A 19,968-nucleotide genomic window follows, 5' to 3' on the forward strand; every position below is an offset into this window, starting at 1 on the left:
CAGAGCTGGGAAATACAGTCTGCCAGAGCTGGGAAATACAGTCTGCCAGAGCAGGGAAATACAGTCTGCCAGAGCAGGGAAATACAGTCTGCCAGAGCTGGGAAATACAGTCTGCCAGAGCTGGGAAATACAGTCTGCCAGAGCAGAGAAATACAGTCTGCCAGAGCAGAGAAATACAGTCTGCCAGAGCAGAGAAATACAGTCTGCCAGAGCAGAGAAATACAGTCTGCCAGAGCAGAGAAATACAGTCTGCCAGAGCAGGGAAATACAGTCTGCCAGAGCAGAGAAATACAGTCTGCCAGAGCAGAGAAATACAGTCTGCCAGAGCAGGGAAATACAGTCTGCCAGAGCAGGGAAATACAGTCTGCCAGAGCAGGGAAATACAGTCTGCCAGAGCAGAGAAATACAGTCTGCCAGAGCAGAGAAATACAGTCTGCCAGAGCAGAGAAATACAGTCTGCCAGAGCAGAGAAATACAGTCTGCCAGAGCAGAGAAATACAGTCTGCCAGAGCAGAGAAATACAGTCTGCCAGAGCAGGGAAATACAGTCTGCCAGAGCAGAGAAATACAGTCTGCCAGAGCAGAGAAATACAGTCTGCCAGAGCAGAGAAATACAGTCTGCCAGAGCAGGGAAATACAGTCTGCCAGAGCAGGGAAATACAGTCTGCCAGAGCAGAGAAATACAGTCTGCCAGAGCAGAGAAATACAGTCTGCCAGAGCAGAGAAATACAGTCTGCCAGAGTAGAGAAATACAGTCTGCCAGAGCAGAGAAATACAGTCTGAAATACAGTCTGCCAGAGCAGGGAAATACAGTCTGCCAGAGCTGGGAAATACAGTCTGCCAGAGCTGGGAAATACAGTCTGCCAGAGTAGAGAAATACAGTCTGCCAGAGCAGGGAAATACAGTCTGCCAGAGCAGGGAAATACAGTCTGCCAGAGCAGGGAAATACAGTCTGCCAGAGTAGAGAAATACAGTCTGAAATACAGTCTGCCAGAGCAGGGAAATACAGTCTGCCAGAGCAGGGAAATACAGTCTGCCAGAGTAGAGAAATACAGTCTGGAATACAGTCTGCCAGAGCAGAAAAATACAGTCTGCCAGAGCAGAGAAATACAGTCTGCCAGAGCAGTGAAATACAGTCTGCCAGAGCAGGGAAATACAGTCTGCCAGAGCAGGGAAATACAGTCTGCCAGAGCAGTGAAATACAGTCTGCCAGAGCTGTGAAATACAGTCTGCCAGAGCTGTGAAATACAGTCTGCCAGAGATGGGAAATACAGTCTGCCAGAGCAGAGAAATACAGTCTGCCAGAGCTGGGAAATACAGTCTGCCAGAGCAGGGAAATACAGTCTGGAATACAGTCTGCCAGAGCAGAAAAATACAGTCTGCCAGAGCAGAGAAATACAGTCTGCCAGAGCAGTGAAATACAGTCTGCCAGAGCAGGGAAATACAGTCTGCCAGAGCAGGGAAATACAGTCTGCCAGAGCTGGGAAATACAGTCTGCCAGAGCTGGGAAATACAGTCTGCCAGAGCTGGGAAATACAGTCTGCCAGAGCTGGGAAATACAGTCTGCCAGAGATGGGAAATACAGTCTGCCAGAGCAGAGAAATACAGTCTGCCAGAGCTGGGAAATACAGTCTGCCAGAGCTGTGAAATACAGTCTGCCAGAGATGGGAAATACAGTCTGCCAGAGCAGAGAAATACAGTCTGCCAGAGCAGAGAAATACAGTCTGCCAGAGCAGAGAAATACAGTCTGCCAGAGTAGAGAAATACAGTCTGCCAGAGCAGAGAAATACAGTCTGCCAGAGCAGAGAAATACAGTCTGCCAGAGCAGAGAAATACAGTCTGCCAGAGCAGGGAAATACAGTCTGCCAGAGCTGGGAAATACAGTCTGCCAGAGCAGGGAAATACAGGCCCTGGGGAGGGGGTCCGGGCCCTAGGGAGGGTCTAGGCCCTAGGTGGTGGGCAGCAGCAGAGAACAGAGACAAGTAGGGCCTAACCACAGCTAACGAAGACAGACTCAGAAGGTGTTCCTGATATCTGTAGTGTGTTTGTTCTCGGCTGTACTGTAGGGGATTACATCTCTACCTACCCTTCTCACCAGGTGACCAATGCTGTGTACATCAGCCCCTGAAGTACAGGTGTTCTGTCCCTGGCAATTCCCAGCCCTAATACCTGGGGTGCGTTCAGTTCACTCAAACGTTTGCGACGCTGTGGAACGGTTTGTAACTGAATGGCACATTCCCTCCCTCTCCTTTTTGTACGTTCTTGAACAGAAAGATACGTTTACTCCATTTGGTGGGTGTGGCTTGAAGCAAAGAGTGACGTATTTTTAAAAAACAAGGGCAACGGTACATTTTTAACCCATAACCCGTTTCTTTCCCCACTGGTCATTCAGTACAGCATCGTTTCAATTCAATTGAAGGTAAAAATGTAGGTGAACGAAGCCCAGTAGTCTGGTTGGAAATAACCTCTCACTCACACAGACTCTTGTCCGGATGAGGCTTTGCGTGGTAGAAACTCAATTCAAGTCAAATGTTGTTTCGTGGCCCTGTTGTCATGTCTAGACCAGCAGCAAGAGACGTAGCCAATGACACCTCCAACAGTGGCTGTGCAGTTGCAACAAGTTGTCACGTTAGAAATATACAAGAGGTGTGAAATCACATTTTAAAAAACTTCAGCTTCCAAGGAAACCAGTTCGCTCGAAGCCTCACTTTGCCACAAGAAGGTGGTGGAAACCCCGTAGAGATAAAATGACCTGCAATACCAACATCCAGGTATACCAGGGTCCAGCTGTCACCCCCCCCCCCTATCTACAGTTTCTCTCTTTCACTTCTAAAACATGAGCAGCAAACTCTCACTTCTCCTAAACATGAGCAGCAAACTCTCACTTCTCCTAAACATCAGCAGCGAACTCCCTCTCCCCTGAGCCTAGACCAGACTGGATCTGAGCCTACACTAGACTGGATCTAAACCTACACTAGACTGGATCTAAACCTACACTAGACTGGATCTAAACCTATCTGATCTCATTATAGATGAGCTTTAAGAGAAACTTGTCTTCATCTAAATTGCAGAGTTGGTTTGTGGTGGCAGAATGGCTACAGGATAGTGGGTATATTACTAATCAAGGATTCAGCAAACCTGTGAATGGTTTACATTGTGGTTTTGCAGAAACCCGGGCCATGCCCACACCCAACAGATATGATACGAATCCATAGAAACCACATTTACAAATCAACACGTCAATATAGAAGTCACTGCAGAGATCTGGCTCATATGCACTGACACCAAATACAATTTAAACCTTGATTTTTGTTTTTATTGCAGAGCAATGGATATGACTTCAGTTCAGAAAGACTGATGAAATGTCGACTCTGAAAATGTTTGTCGATAACAACCCAAAAGCAGTGACCCACATGTAGTTCAACTAGTAACTATACATTTTGCAGGTGGTAGCTGAACTACACTGAACACAAATAGAAAACGCAACATGTAAAGTGTTGGTCACATGTTTCATGAGCAGAAATAACAAAAGATCCGAAAAACGTTTCCACACTTATAAAAACGGCCCACCCATGGCTACGACCCTGCGACCGCTGCGACCCTGCCCAGTCAACTGAAATCCATAGATAAGAGCCTTGTGAATTTATTTCAATTGACTGATTTCCTTCCATGAACTGTAACTCAGTAAAAATCGTTCAAAGTTGTTTATATTTTTGTTCAGTATTGTTTGGATTCGAACATTGAGATATTAAAAGACATGATAGATCAGACGCATAATATATTAAAGGAGTGAGATGTGTAGAAAGACAGAGTGGCTGTGGAATGTGCTGGATGGACGGGAGGAGATCAAAGGATTGCTACATGGACATCTGTGGATTAGGGGAAGGAGGGGTTGAGGACAGGAAGTGAGGACAGATCCCTGAAGGGCGTAATCAAGGTTTACTAGGCTCTTCCTGTGAAACCATACAAGATGTAAGGATTGGAGAAGGAGGAGGAGCAACGACCCACGATGTCGATGTCTCTGCCTGGCCGGTTCCCCTCTCTCCACTGGGATTCTCTGACCCTATTACGGAGGCTGAGTCACTGACGTGGTCTTCCTGTCTGGGTCGATGTCTCTGACCCTATTACGGAGGCTGAGTCACTGACGTGGTCTTCCTGTCTGGGTCGATGTCTCTGCCTGGCTGGTTCCCCTCTCTCCACTGGGATTCTCTGACCCTATTACGGAGGCTGAGTCACTGACGTGGTCTTCCTGTCTGGGTCGATGTCTCTGCCTGGCTGGTTCCCCTCTCTCCACTGGGATTCTCTGACCCTATTACGGAGGCTGAGTCACTGACGTGGTCTTCCTGTCTGGGTCGATGTCTCTGCCTGGCCGGTTCCCCTCTCTCCACTGGGATTCTCTGACCCTATTACAGGGGGCTGAGTCACTGACGTGGTCTTCCTGTCTGGGTCGATGTCTCTGCCTGGCCGGTTCCCCTCTCTCCACTGGGATTCTCTGACCCTATTACAGGGGGCTGAGTCACTGACGTGGTCTTCCTGTCTGGGTCGATGTCTCTGCCTGGCCGGTTCCCCTCTCTCCACTGGGATTCTCTGACCCCATTACGGAGCCTGAGTCACTGACGTGGTCTTCCTGTCTGGGTCGATGTCTCTGCCTGGCTGGTTCCCCTTTCTCCACTGGGATTCTCTTCCTCTGACCCTATTACAGGGGGCTGAGTCACTGGCTTCGTAGCGCTCTTGCATGACAGTCCTAGGAGGGGTGAGTCACTGACGTGATCTTCCTGTCCGGTTTTGTGGCCCCTCGGGCTCGTGCAGTGGATGATATCTTCGTGGGCTATACTCAGCCTTGCCTCAGGTTCGTAAGTTGGAGGTTTGTTGATATGCCTCTCGTGGTGTTGGGGCTGTGCATTGGCTAAGTGAGTGGGGTTATATCCTGCCTGGTTGGCCCTGTCCGGGGGTATCGTCAGACGGGGCCACAGTGTCTCCTGACCCCTCCTGTCTCAGCCTCCAGTATCTGTGATGCAGTAGTTTATGTGCCGGGGGGCTAGGGTCAGTCTGTTATATCTGGTGAAATTCTCCTGTCTTATCTGGTGTCCTGTTTGAATTTAAGTATGCTCCCTCTAATTCTCTCTCTCTCTCCTTCTCCCTCCTAGAGGACCTGAGCCCTAGGATCATGCCTCAGGACTACCTGGCCTGATGACTCCTGGCTGTCCCCAGTCCACCTGGTCGTGCTGCTGCTCCAGTTTCAACTGTTCATTGCAGGCAATCTCAACGCTGTGCGTTACAGGGAAGACATCCTCCTCCCTCATGTGGTACCCTTCCTGCAGGCTCATCCTGACATGACCCTCCAGCATGACAATGCCACCAGCCATACTGCTCGTTCTGTGTGTGATTTCCTGCAAGACAGGAATGTCAGTGTTCTGCCATGGCCAGCGAAGAGCCTGGATCTCAATCCCATTGAGCACGTCTGGGACCTGTTGGATCGGAGGGTGAGGGCTAGGGCCATTCCCCCCAGAAATGTCTGGGAACTTGCAGGTGCCTTGGTGGAAGAGTGGGGTAACATCTCACAGCAAGAACTGGCAAATCTGGTGCAGTCCATGAGGAGGAGATGCACTGCAGTACTTAATGCAGCTGGTGGCCACACCAGATACTGACCGTTACTTTAGATTTTGACCCCCCCCCTTTGTTCAGGGACACATTATTCCATTTCTGTTAGTCACATGTCTGTGGATCTTGTTCAGTTTATGTCTCAGTTGTTGAATCTTGTTATGTTCATATAAATATTTACACATGTTAAGTTTGCTGAAAATAACCGCAGTTGACAGTGAGAGAAGGTTTCTTTTTTTGCTGAGTTTAGATAATATTTTTAGGCCATATCACCCTCGTCCTTATCCATCCAAAACAGCGGCTCTTAGCAAAACTTCCCCCAACAGAAGACGTCTTCGACCAATGACATACAGCGCATTCGGAAAGTATTCAGACCCCTTGACTTTTTCCACATTTTTGTTACGTTACAGCCTTTTTTCTAAAGTGGATTAAATTGTGTTTTTTTCCCCCCCTCAAGCTACATACAATAACCCATAATGACATCACAATACCCCATAATGGCATCACAATAACCCATAATGACAAAGCAAAAACAGGTTCAGACATTTTAGCAAATGTATTAAAAAAAATATATAACATTTACATAAGTATTCAGACCCTTTACTTAGTACTTTGTTGAAGCACCTTTGACAGCGATTACAGCCTCAAGTCTTTGCACACCTGTATTTGGGGAGTTTCTCCCATTCTTCTCTGCAGATCCTCTCAAGCTCTGTCAGGTTGGATGGGGAGTGTTGCTGCACAGCTATTTTCAGGTCTCTCCAGAGATGTTAGATCAGGTTCAAGTCCAGGCCACTCAAGGACATTCAGAGACTTGTCCAGAAGCCACTCCTGTGTTATCTTGGCTGTGTGCTTAGGGTCGTTGTCCTGTTGGAAGGTGAACCTTCGCCCCAGTCTGAGGTCCTGAGCGCTCTGGAGCAGGTTTTCATCAAGGATCTCTCTGTACTTTGCTCTGTTCATCTTTCCCTTAATGCTGCCACCACCATGCTTCATCATAGGGATGGTGCCAGGTTTCCTCCAGACGTGACGCTTGGCATTCAGGCCAAAGAGTTCAATCTTGGTTTCATCAGACCAGAGAATCTTGTTTCTCATGGTCTGAGAGTCTTTAGGTGCCTTTTGTCAAACTCCAAGCGGGCTGTCATGTGCCTTTTACTGAGGAGTGGCTTCCGTCTGGCCACTCTACCATAAAGGCCTGATTGGTGGAGTGCTGCAGAGATGGTTGTCCTTCTGGAAAGTTCTCAGACCTCCACAGAGGAACTCTGGAGAGCTGTCTGAGTGACCGTTGGGTTCTTGGTCACCTCCCTGACCAAGGCCCTTCTCCCCTAATTACTGTTTGGCCGGGCGGCCAGCTCTTGGAATAGTCTTGGTGGTTCCAAATTTCTACCATTTAAGAATGATGGAGACCCCAGTGTTCTTGGGGACCTTCAATGCTGCAGAAATGTTTTGGTAGCCTTCCCCAGATCTGTGCCTGGACACAATCCTGTCTCGGAGCTCTTGTCATTCACTTTATCATATTGTGTAAATTGATGAGTAAAACATTTAAACCATTTTAGAATAAGGCTATAACATAACAAAATGTGGAAAAAGTGAAAGTATCTGAATATTTTCCCAGAATGCGCTGTAACATAGTCATCATCACCCACTAGCTTTCAGAGTAACTTCCACAACAGTAAATCATTTGGAGCATTTTTAGTATTTTACCATGACTGGTTTGAAAATAATTCCTGTAACCTGTGTGACTCGCCTGTATAAGAGTTACTCTCGACGGGCGAATCTATGTCAGATTCCTGCGTGTTAAGATCCTATCTAGTCTGATGATGATCTAGTCGTCCTTCCCTGTAGCTCAGTTGGTAGAGCATGGTGTTTGCAACGCCAGGGTTGTGGGTTCGTTTCCCACGGGGGGCCAGCAAAAAAAAAATGAAATTGTATGAAATGTATGCATTCACTACTGTAAGTCGCTCTGGATAAGAGCGTCTGCTAAATGACTAAAATGTAAATGTAAAAAATGATGAGTTGCACTGTTTGGGGCCTAGGGCGTTGAAGGAAAATATACACTTTATAAAGTTCACTTTTCATTAATTCATCAAAATAATAAAACGCATAACACTTTTTTTTTTTTTGTCGTCGTCTAAATTCGATAAAAACAGTAATTATCTTGTATACAAAACCCATAAGGTGTAAAACAACGCGAATCCACAAAAGGCAACACCCATCCAGAGAAACATGACAGAAAGTTTTCGTTGGCGTCGTTTCCACAGCGAAAACTTCCCGAGCTGATTACATACTCACCCGGAGTTGTTTCCCTGGGAATCTGGTCCACTTTAACGACTTACAAATCCATTCAACACTAATATTAACAAACTTGAAGCCCTTGAGAAAAGCAATGGCGGTGAAAAAGCATAAAATAGCCCCGTTTTTTATTTGGTCTGGGGATGAGTGGGGGTAAATCTCCTTCCCTGTTTTGAGGCTATCGCGTCAGGCAGGCCCACCGCAACAGGAAACTCCTCCACTGCGCTGCACACGTCATCCACCAGGGACGGTGTGGGGAAGGACCCCAGAGGGGAAGAACGAGTCGCTGCTCACCACAACCACAGAGTGAGAAAAGGCATGCCGACTCCACCAATCAGATGAGGGAGTGGGATGACGCGTAGACCGAGATAAATGCCTTTTTTTTTTTTTTATTAGAAACTTTTTTCACAGAAATATACATGTTTGAAATGGGAAGATTTTTTGGGGTGGAATAATATGAAAACTTTATTTGGCACCTATGCACTCACTAAAGTAATGTATTTATTAAACTAAACATAGTCCAACCCTAACACCACTCTATACAGGGGTAACTCACCACCCCACTCTACAGGGGTAACTCACCACACCACTCTATACAGGGGTAACTCACCACCCCACTCTACAGGGGTAACTCACCACCCTAACACCACTCTATACAGGGGTAACCCCCCCCCCCACTATACAGGGGTAACTCACCACCCCTAACCCCACTCTATACAGGGGTAACTCACCACCCCACTCTATATAGGGGAAACTCACCACCCCACTCTATACAGGGGTAACTCACCACCTTAACCCTACTCTATACAGGGGTAACTCACCACCCCACTCTATACAGGGGAAACTCACCACCCCACTCTACAGGGGTAACTCACCACCCCACTCTATTCAGGGGTAACTCACCACACCACTCTATACAGAAGTAACTCACCACCCACTCTATACAGGGGTAACTCACCACCCCACTCTACAGGGGTAACTCACCACCCTAACACCACTCTATACAGGGGTAACCCACCCCCCCCCCCCCCACTATACAGGGGTACCTCCCCACCCCTAACCCCACTCTATACAGGGGTAACTCCCCACCCCACTCTATACAGGGGAAACTCACCACCCCACTCTATACAGGGGTAACTCACCACCTTAACCCTACTCTATACAGGGGTAACTCACCACCCCACTCTATACAGGGGAAACTCACCACCCCATTCTATACAGGAGTAACTCACCACCCCACTCTATACAGGAGTAACTTACTACCCCACTCTATACAGGGGAAACTCACCACCCCACTCTATACAGGGGAAACTCACCACCCCACTCTATACAGGGGTAACTCACCACCCCACTCTATACAGGGGTAACTCACCACCCTAACCCCACTATATACAGGGGTAACTCACCACCCCACTATACAGGGGTAACTCACCCCCCCACTCTATACAGGGGTAACTCACCACCCTAACACCACTCTATACAGGGGTAACTCACCACCCCACTATACAGGGGTAACTCACCACCCCACTCTATACAGGGGTAACTCACCACCCCACTATATACAGGGGTAACTCACCACCCCAGTCTATACAGGGGTAACTCACCACCCCACTCTATACAGAGTAACTCACCACCCTAACCCCAATCTATACAGGGGTAACTCATCCACCCCACTCTATACAGGGGTAACTCACCACCCCACTCTATACAGGCGTAACTCACCACCCCACTCTATACAGGGGTAACTCACCACCCCACTCTATACAGGGGTAACTCACCACCCCACTCTATACAGGGGTAACTCACCACCCTAACCCCACTCTATACAGGGGTATCTCACCACCCCACTCTATACAGGGGTAACTCACCACCACACTCTATACAGGGGTAACTCACCACCCTAAACCCACTCTATACAGGGGTAACCCACCACCCTAACACCACTCTATACAGGGGTAACTCACCACCCCACTCTATACAGGGGAAACTCACCACCCCACTCTATACAGGGGTAACTCACCACCCCACTCTATACAGGGGTAACTCACCACCCTAACCCCACTATATACAGGGGTAACTCACCACCCCACTATACAGGGGTAACTCACCCCCCCACTCTATACAGGGGTAACTCACCACCCTAACACCACTCTATACAGGGGTAACTCACCACCCCACTATACAGGGGTAACTCACCACCCCACTCTATACAGGGGTAACTCACCACCCCACTATATACAGGGGTAACTCACCACCCCAGTCTATACAGGGGTAACTCACCACCCCACTCTATACAGAGTAACTCACCACCCTAACCCCAATCTATACAGGGGTAACTCATCCACCCCACTCTATACAGGGGTAACTCACCACCCCACTCTATACAGGCGTAACTCACCACCCCACTCTATACAGGGGTAACTCACCACCCCACTCTATACAGGGGTAACTCACCACCCCACTCTATACAGGGGTAACTCACCACCCTAACCCCACTCTATACAGGGGTATCTCACCACCCCACTCTATACAGGGGTAACTCACCACCACACTCTATACAGGGGTAACTCACCACCCTAACCCCACTCTATACAGGGGTAACCCACCACCCTAACACCACTCTATACAGGGGTAACTCACCACCCCACTCTATACAGGGGAAACTCACCACCCCACTCTATACTGGGGTAACTCACCACCTTAACCCTACTCTATACAGGGGTAACTCACCACCCCACTCTATACAGGGGTAACTCACCACCCCTCTCTTCGGAGGACAATGGTAATTTTGTTTAACATTTTCGTTTTTTTACAGATATTTTGTTCCATACTGTTTATAATAACAGTCAAAAGTTTGGACACACCTACTCATTCAAGGGTTTTTCTTTATTTTGACTATTTTCTACATTACAGAATAATAATGAAGCTATCAAAACTATGAAATAACTCATATGGAATCATGTAGTAACTAATAAAGGGTTAAACAAATCAAAATATATGTTATATTTGAGATTCTTCCAAGTAGCCACCCTTTGCCTTGATGACAGCTTTGCACACTCACACCCATGTGTGTTATGTCATAGTTTTGATGTCTTCACTATTATTCTACAATGTAAAAAATATTAAAAATAAAGAAGAACCCTTGAATGAGTAGGTGTGTCCAAACTTTTGACTCTTACTGTACATTATTCATACACTTTACATACAGTTGAAGTCAGAAGTTTACATACAGTACACCTTAGCCAAATACATTTAAACTCAGTTTTTCACAATTCCTGACATTTAATCCTAGTAAAAATTCCCTGTCTTAGGTCAGTTAGGATCACCACTTTATGTTAAGAATGTGAAATGTCAGAATAATAGTAGAGAGAATGATTTATATCAGATTTTATTTCTTTCATCACATTCCCAGTGGGTCAGAAGTTTACATACACTCAATTAGTATTTGGTAGCATTGCCTTTCAATTGTTTAACTTGGGTCAAACGTTTCGGGTAGCCTTCCACAAGCTTCCCACAATAAGTTGGGTGAATTTTGGCCCATTCCTCCTGACAGAGCTGGTGTAACTGAGTCAGGTTTGTAGGCCTCCTTGCTCACACATGCTTTTCAGTTCTGCCTACAAATGTTCTATAGGATTGAGGTCAGGGCTTTGTGATGGCCACTCCAATACCTTGACTTTGTTGTCCTTAAGTCATTTTGCCACAACTTTGGAAGTATGCTTGGGGTCATTGTTAATTTGGAAGACCCATTTGCGACCAAGCTTTAACTTCCTGACTGATGTCTTGAGATGTTGCTTCAATATATCCACATAAATTTCCTCCCTCATGATGCCATCTATTTGTGAAGTCCCTCCTGCAGCAAAGCACCCCCACAACATGATGCTGCCACCCCCGTGCTTCACGGTTGGGATGGTGTTCTTCGGCTTGCAAGCCTCCCCCTTTTTCCTCCAAATATAATGATGGTCATTATGGCCAAACAGTTCTATTTTTGTTTCACCAGACCAGAGGACATTTCTCCAAAAAGTACGATCTTTGTCGCCATGTGCAGTTCCAAACCGTAGTCTGGCTTTTTTATGGTGGTTTTGGAGCAGTGGCTTCTTCCTTGCTGAGCGGCCTTTCAGGTTATGTCGATATAGGACTCGTTTCACTGTGGATATAGATACTTCTGTACCTGTTTCCTCCAGCATCTTCGCAAGGTCCTTTGCTGTTGTTCTGGGATTGATTTGCACTTTCGCACCAAAGTACGTTCATAAATACAGTTTGATTACACATTACACAGTATTACATGATAGGAACATGATAGGAATACAGATTCATTTACACATTACACAGTATTGCATGATAGGAATACAGTTTGATTTACACATTACACAGTATTACTGTCACCACTGATAAATCCACAAAAATTGAGAATTTCAATAAGCATTTTTCTACGGCTGGCCATGCTTTCCTCCTGGCCACCCCTACCCCGGCCAACAGCTCTGCACCCCCTGCAGCTACTTGCCCAAGCGTCCCTTATTTCTCCTTCACCCAAATCCAGATAGCTGGTGTTCTGAAAGAGCTGCAAAATCTGGATCCCTACAAATCAGAAGGACTAGACAATCTGGACCCTCTCTTTCTAAAATGATCAACCAACATTTTTGCAACCCCTATTACCAGTCTGTTCAACCTCTCCTTCGTATCGTCTGAGATTCCCAAAGATTGGAAAGCTGCCGTGGTCATACCCCTCTTCAAAGGGGGTGACACTCTAGACCCAACCTGTTACAGACCTATATCCATCCTGCCCTGCCTTTTCTAAAGTCTAAAGTCTTCGAAAGCCAAGTTAACAAACAGATCACCGACCATTTCAAATCCCACCGCACCTTCTCCGCTATGCAATCTGGTTTCAGAGCTGGTCATGGGTGCACCTCAGCCACGCTCAAGGTACTAAACGATATCATAACCGCCATCAATAAGAGACAATACTGTGCAGCTGTATTCATAGACCTGGCCAAGGCTTTCGACTCCGTCAATCACAACATTCTTACTGGCAGACTGAACAGCCTTGGTTTCTCAAATGATTGCCTCACCTGGTTCACCAACTACTTCTCAGATAGGGTCCAGCGTGTCAAATCGGAGGGCCTGTTGTCCGGACCACTGGCAGTCTCTATGGGGGTACCACAGGGTTCAATTCTCGGGCCGACTCTCTTCTCTGTATACATCAATGATGTTGCTCTTGCTGGTGGTGATTCCCTGATCCACCTCTACGCAGATGACACCATTCTGTATACTTCTGGCCCTTCGTTGGACACTGTGTTAACTAACCTCCAGATGAGTTTCAATGCCATACAACTCTCCTTCCGTGGCCTCCAACTGCTCTTAAATGCAAGTAAAACTAAATGCATGCTCTTCAACCGATCGCTGCCCTCCCATCTAGCATCACTACTCTGGACGGTTCTGACTTAGAATATGTGGACAACTACAAATACCTGGGTGTCTGGTTAGACTGTAAACTCTCCTTCCAGACTCACATTAAGCATCTTCAATCCAAAATTTAGAATCTAGAATCGGCTTCCTGTATCGCAACAAAGCATGCTTCACTCATGCTGCCAAACTGTCACACTCGTTGTAGTAAGTGGACCAAGGTGCAGCGGGTCGAGTGCTCATCTTGACTTTATTAGTGAACACTTATATAAACAAAACAAAAAACAAACGAACTAACAGTCTTGCAGGCTAAATACAGCAGTGCTAAGAACAACCTCCCACAATATCCATAGCAAATACACTCCTAATTATAGGACCTTCAATCAGAGGCAACGATAACCAGCTGCCTCCAATTGAAGGCCCCAATCCCAATACCTAAACATAGAAATAAACACCCTAGAACCGACATAGTAATATACAATATAGAACTTAACCAAAAAACCCCGGACTAAGAAATCAAACGCCCCTCTACATAAACACACACTCAAAACCATATAAAACAAATACCCCCTGCCACGTCCTGACCAAACTACAATAACAAATAACCCCTTTACTGGTCAGGACGTGACACAAACATACCCTCGTAAAACTGACTATCCTACCGATCCTCGACTTCGGCGCTGTCATTTACAAAATAGCCTCCAACACTCTACTCAACAAATTGGATGCAGTCTATCACAATGCCATCCGTTTTGTCACCAAAGCCCCATATACTACCCACCACTATGACCTGTACGCTCTCGTTGGCTGGCCCTCGCTTCATGCTCATTGCCAAACACTCTGGCTCCAGGTCATCTACAAGTCTTTGCTAGGTTAAGGGAAAACCCCCCTGATTTGGACAAAATAACATGGGAACGTATTGGCATAGCACGAATCATACACACGATTGTAAATACCACCCAAAGCGGTCCATCTCCGTGCAAATCATATGGCAATTTTCCGATGGCAATTGCCAATTGTAACACCCCAAATTTCCTTTAGATGGCGAGCGCGCTCCACCGTGGATTTTTATACAGCAAATGATACCCAAGTCTACACCCAAGGGTCAGATTTTGATAATATGAATTTTTTTTTTTAAACTTATCAACCCTTAAAAAAGTGCTGTTGAATCATATTGCAAATGCACGTTACATTTGCAATATAGCGCGTTACGTTTGCAATATGATTCAATGGGCATTTAGCATCACGAATTTAGGCATGCTCAAAAATACTGCAGAAATGCATAATTGACTGTCCCGATGATCTCGGTATGGCCGGACAGTGACTGTGGTTCCTCTCCATGGCTTGATGGTGACATGAGAGAAGTGGGACTGTCGTTTTTTAGCGAAGCTAGGAAGCTCTTGCTCCACACACGTTGTCTTTGGGGTAGACATAAACAGAATCCTGAATATGAAGTCTCTACCTTAAGAATTGACTGAATGACAGATGGTTGAGTTGCGTGATTTTCAATATGTGCGTTTTATATGACAATAGCTCTTGGGTGTTTTTAACAACTTCCGGTTGTCACAGGAAGTTCTTACTCAACACACGTTGTCTTTGGGGTAGACATAAACAGAATCCTGAATATGAAGTCTCTACCTTAAGAATTGACTGAATGACAGATGGTTGAGTTGCGGGATTTTCACTATGTGCGTTTTATATGACAATAGCTCTAGGCTGTTTTTAACAACTTCCGGTTGTCACAGGAAGTTCTTACTCAACACACGTTGTCTTTGGGGTAGACATAAACAGAATCCTGAATATGAAGTCTCTACCTTAAGAATTGACTGAATGACAGATGGTTGAGTTGCGGGATTTTCACTATGTGCGTTTTATATGACAATAGCTCTAGGCTGTTTTTAACAACTTCCGGTTGTTACAGGAAGCTCTTGCTCCACACACGTTGTCTTTGGGGTAGACATAAACAGAATCCTGAATATGAAGTCTCTACCTTAAGAATTGACTGAATGACAGATGGTTGAGTTGCGTGATTTTCAATATGTGCGTTTTATATGACAATAGCTCTAGGCTGTTTTTAATAACTTCCGGTTGTCACAGGACGCTCTTGCTCCACACACGTTATCTTTGGGGTAGACATAAACAGAATCCTGAATATGAAGTCTCTACCTTAAGAATTGACTGAATGACAGATGGTTGAGTTACGTGATTTTCACTATGTGCGTTTTATATGACAATAGCTCTAGGCTGTTTTTAACAACTTCCGGTTGTCACAGGAAGCTCTTGCTCCACACACGTTGTCTTTGGGGTAGACATAAACAGAATCCTGAATATGAAGTCTCTACCTTAAGAATTGACTGAATGACAGATGGTTGAGTTGCATGATTTTCAATATGTGCGTTTTATATGACAATAGCTCTTGGGTGTTTTTAACAACTTCCGGTTGTCACAGGAAGTTCTTACTCAACACACGTTGTCTTTGGGGTAGACATAAACAGAATCCTGAATATGAAGTCTCTACCTTAAGAATTGACTGAAAGACAGATGGTTGAGTTGCGTGATTTTCACTATGTGCGTTTTATATGACAATAGCTCTAGGCTGTTTTTAACAACTTCCGGTTGTCACAGGAAGCTCTTGCTCCACACACGTTGTCTTTGGGGTAGACATAAACAGAATCCTGAATATGAAGTCTCTACCTTAAGAATTGACTGAATGACAGATGGTTGAGTTGCGTGATTTTCAATATGTGCGTTTTATATGACAATAGCTCTAGGCTGTTTTTAACAACTTCCGGTTGTCACAGGAAGCTCTTGCTCCACACACGTTGTCTTTGGGGTAGACATAAACAGAATCCTGAATATGAAGTCTCTACCTTAAGAATTGACTGAATGACAGATGGTTGAGTTGCGTGATTTTCACTATCTGCTGGTTGGCCATATGACAATAGCTCTTGGGTGTTTTTAACAACTTCCGGTTGTCACAGGAAGTTCTTACTCAACACACGTTGTCTTTGGGGTAGACATAAACAGAATCCTGAATATGAAGTCTCTACCTTAAGAATTGACTGAATGACAGATGGTTGAGTTGCGTGATTTTCACTATGTGCGTTTTATATGACAATAGCTCTAGGCTGTTTTTAACAACTTCCGGTTGTCACAGGAAGCTCTTGCTCCACACACGTTGTCTTTGGGGTAGACATAAACAGAATCCTGAATATGAAGTCTCTACCTTAAGAATTGACTGAATGATAGATTGTTGAGTTGCGTGATTTTCACTATCTGCTGGTTGGCCATATGACAATAGCTCTAGGCTGTTTTTAACAACTTCCGGTTGTCACAGGAAGCTCTTGCTCCACACACGTTGTCTTTGGGGTAGACATAAACAGAATCCTGAATATGAAGTCTCTACCTTAAGAATTGACTGAATGACAGATGGTTGAGTTGCGTGATTTTCACTATCTGCTGGTTGGCCATATGACAATAGCTCTTGGGTGTTTTTAACAACTTCCGGTTGTCACAGGAAGTTCTTACTCAACACACGTTGTCTTTGGGGTAGACATAAACAGAATCCTGAATATGAAGTCTCTACCTTAAGAATTGACTGAATGACAGATGGTTGAGTTGCGTGATTTTCACTATGTGCGTTTTATATGACAATAGCTCTAGGCTGTTTTTAACAACTTCCGGTTGTCACAGGAAGCTCTTGCTCCACACACGTTGTCTTTGGGGTAGACATAAACAGAATCCTGAATATGAAGTCTCTACCTTAAGAATTGACTGAATGATAGATTGTTGAGTTGCGTGATTTTCACTATCTGCTGGTTGGCCATATGACAATAGCTCTAGGCTGTTTTTAACAACTTCCGGTTGTCACAGGAAGCTCTTGCTCCACACACGTTGTCTTTGGGGTAGACATAAACATAATCCTCAATATGAAGTCTCTACCTTAAGAATTGACTGAATGACAGATGGTTGAGTTGCGTTATTTTCACTATCTGCTGGTTGGCCATATGACAATAGCTCTTGGGTGTTTTTAACAACTTCCGGTTGTCACAGGAAGTTCTTACTCAACACACGTTGTCTTTGGGGTAGACATAAACAGAATCCTGAATATGAAGTCTCTACCTTAAGAATTGACTGAATGACAGATGGTTGAGTTACGTGATTTTCACTATGTGCGTTTTATATGACAATAGCTCTAGGCTGTTTTTAACAACTTCCGGTTGTCACAGGAAGCTCTTGCTCCACACACGTTGTCTTTGGGGTAGACATAAACAGAATCCTGAATATGAAGTCTCTACCTTAAGAATTGACTGAATGATAGATTGTTGAGTTGCGTGATTTTCACTATCTGCTGGTTGGCCATATGACAATAGCTCTAGGCTGTTTTTAACAACTTCCGGTTGTCACAGGAAGCTCTTGCTCCACACACGTTGTCTTTGGGGTAGACATAAACAGAATCCTGAATATGAAGTCTCTACCTTAAGAATTGACTGAATGACAGATGGTTGAGTTGCGTGATTTTCACTATCTGCTGGTTGGCCATATGACAATAGCTCTTGGGTGTTTTTAACAACTTCCGGTTGTCACAGGAAGTTCTTACTCAACACACGTTGTCTTTGGGGTAGACATAAACAGAATCCTGAATATGAAGTCTCTACCTTAAGAATTGACTGAATGACAGATGGTTGAGTTGCGTGATTTTCACTATCTGCTGGTTGGCCATATGACAATAGCTCTTGGGTGTTTTTAACAACTTCCGGTTGTCACAGGAAGTTCTTACTCAACACACGTTGTCTTTGGGGTAGACATAAACAGAATCCTGAATATGAAGTCTCTACCTTAAGAATTGACTGAATGACAGATGGTTGAGTTGCGTGATTTTCACTATGTGCGTTTTATATGACAATAGCTCTAGGCTGTTTTTAACAACTTCCGGTTGTCACAGGAAGCTCTTGCTCCACACACGTTGTCTTTGGGGTAGACATAAACAGAATCCTGAATATGAAGTCTCTACCTTAAGAATTGACTGAATGATAGATTGTTGAGTTGCGTGATTTTCACTATCTGCTGGTTGGCCATATGACAATAGCTCTAGGCTGTTTTTAACAACTTCCGGTTGTCACAGGAAGCTCTTGCTCCACACACGTTGTCTTTGGGGTAGACATAAACATAATCCTCAATATGAAGTCTCTACCTTAAGAATTGACTGAATGACAGATGGTTGAGTTGCGTTATTTTCACTATCTGCTGGTTGGCCATATGACAATAGCTCTTGGGTGTTTTTAACAACTTCCGGTTGTCACAGGAAGTTCTTACTCAACACACGTTGTCTTTGGGGTAGACATAAACAGAATCCTGAATATGAAGTCTCTACCTTAAGAATTGACTGAATGACAGATGGTTGAGTTACGTGATTTTCACTATGTGCGTTTTATATGACAATAGCTCTAGGCTGTTTTTAACAACTTCCGGTTGTCACAGGAAGCTCTTGCTCCACACACGTTGTCTTTGGGGTAGACATAAACAGAATCCTGAATATGAAGTCTCTACCTTAAGAATTGACTGAATGACAGATGGTTGAGTTGCGTGATTTTCACTATCTGCTGGTTGGCCATATGACAATAGCTCTAGGCTGTTTTTAACAACTTCCGGTTGTCACAGGAAGCTCTTGCTCCACACACGTTGTCTTTGGGGTAGACATAAACATAATCCTCAATATGAAGTCTCTACCTTAAGAATTGACTGAATGACAGATGGTTGAGTTGCGTTATTTTCACTATCTGCTGGTTGGCCATATGACAATAGCTCTTGGGTGTTTTTAACAACTTCCGGTTGTCACAGGAAGTTCTTACTCAACACACGTTGTCTTTGGGGTAGACATAAACAGAATCCTGAATATGAAGTCTCTACCTTAAGAATTGACTGAATGACAGATGGTTGAGTTACGTGATTTTCACTATGTGCGTTTTATATGACAATAGCTCTAGGCTGTTTTTAACAACTTCCGGTTGTCACAGGAAGCTCTTGCTCCACACACGTTGTCTTTTGGGTAGACATAAACAGAATCCTGAATATGAAGTCTCTACCTTAAGAATTGACTGAATGACAGATGGTTGAGTTGCGTGATTTTCACTATCTGCTGGTTGGCCATATGACAATAGCTCTTGGGTGTTTTTAACAACTTCCGGTTGTCACAGGAAGCTCTTGCTCCACACACGTTGTCTTTGGGGTAGACATAAACAGAATCCTGAATATGAAGTCTCTACCTTAAGAATTGACTGAATGACAGATGGTTGAGTTGCGTGATTTTCACTATCTGCTGGTTGGCCATATGACAATAGCTCTTGGGTGTTTTTAACAACTTCCGGTTGTCACAGGAAGTTCTTACTCAACACACGTTGTCTTTGGGGTAGACATAAACAGAATCCTGAATATGAAGTCTCTACCTTAAGAATTGACTGAATGACAGATGGTTGAGTTGCGTGATTTTCACTATGTGCGTTTTATATGACAATAGCTCTAGGCTGTTTTTAACAACTTCCGGTTGTCACAGGAAGCTCTTGCTCCACACACGTTGTCTTTGGGGTAGACATAAACAGAATCCTGAATATGAAGTCTCTACCTTAAGAATTGACTGAATGACAGATGGTTGAGTTGCGTGATTTTCACTATCTGCTGGTTG

At 44.9% G+C, this 19,968-nt stretch overlaps 1 protein-coding gene across 5 annotated transcripts in view; it reads right to left on the reverse strand.

Moving 5' to 3' along the window:
- Positions 1 to 8,157, reverse strand: part of LOC106590724 (cytoplasmic FMR1-interacting protein 1 homolog) — an 81,429-nt gene extending 73,272 nt beyond the window's left edge. For 4 of the 5 annotated variants that reach the window (XM_082956663.1, XM_082956666.1, XM_082956664.1 and 1 more), the window contains exon 1: positions 7,887 to 8,147. The gene's annotated coding sequence lies outside the window, so the exon portion shown is untranslated. Of the gene's footprint in view, positions 1 to 7,886 lie in introns of all 5 variants that reach the window. The other variant, XM_082956667.1, reaches the window with a different exon arrangement.
- Positions 8,158 to 19,968: the final 11,811 nt, after the last annotated feature.

The sequence above is a fragment of the Salmo salar genome, chromosome 10 (genome assembly GCF_965601325.2).
Source record: "Salmo salar chromosome 10, fSalSal1, whole genome shotgun sequence".
NCBI classification, from domain to species: Eukaryota; Metazoa; Chordata; class Actinopteri; order Salmoniformes; family Salmonidae; genus Salmo; species Salmo salar.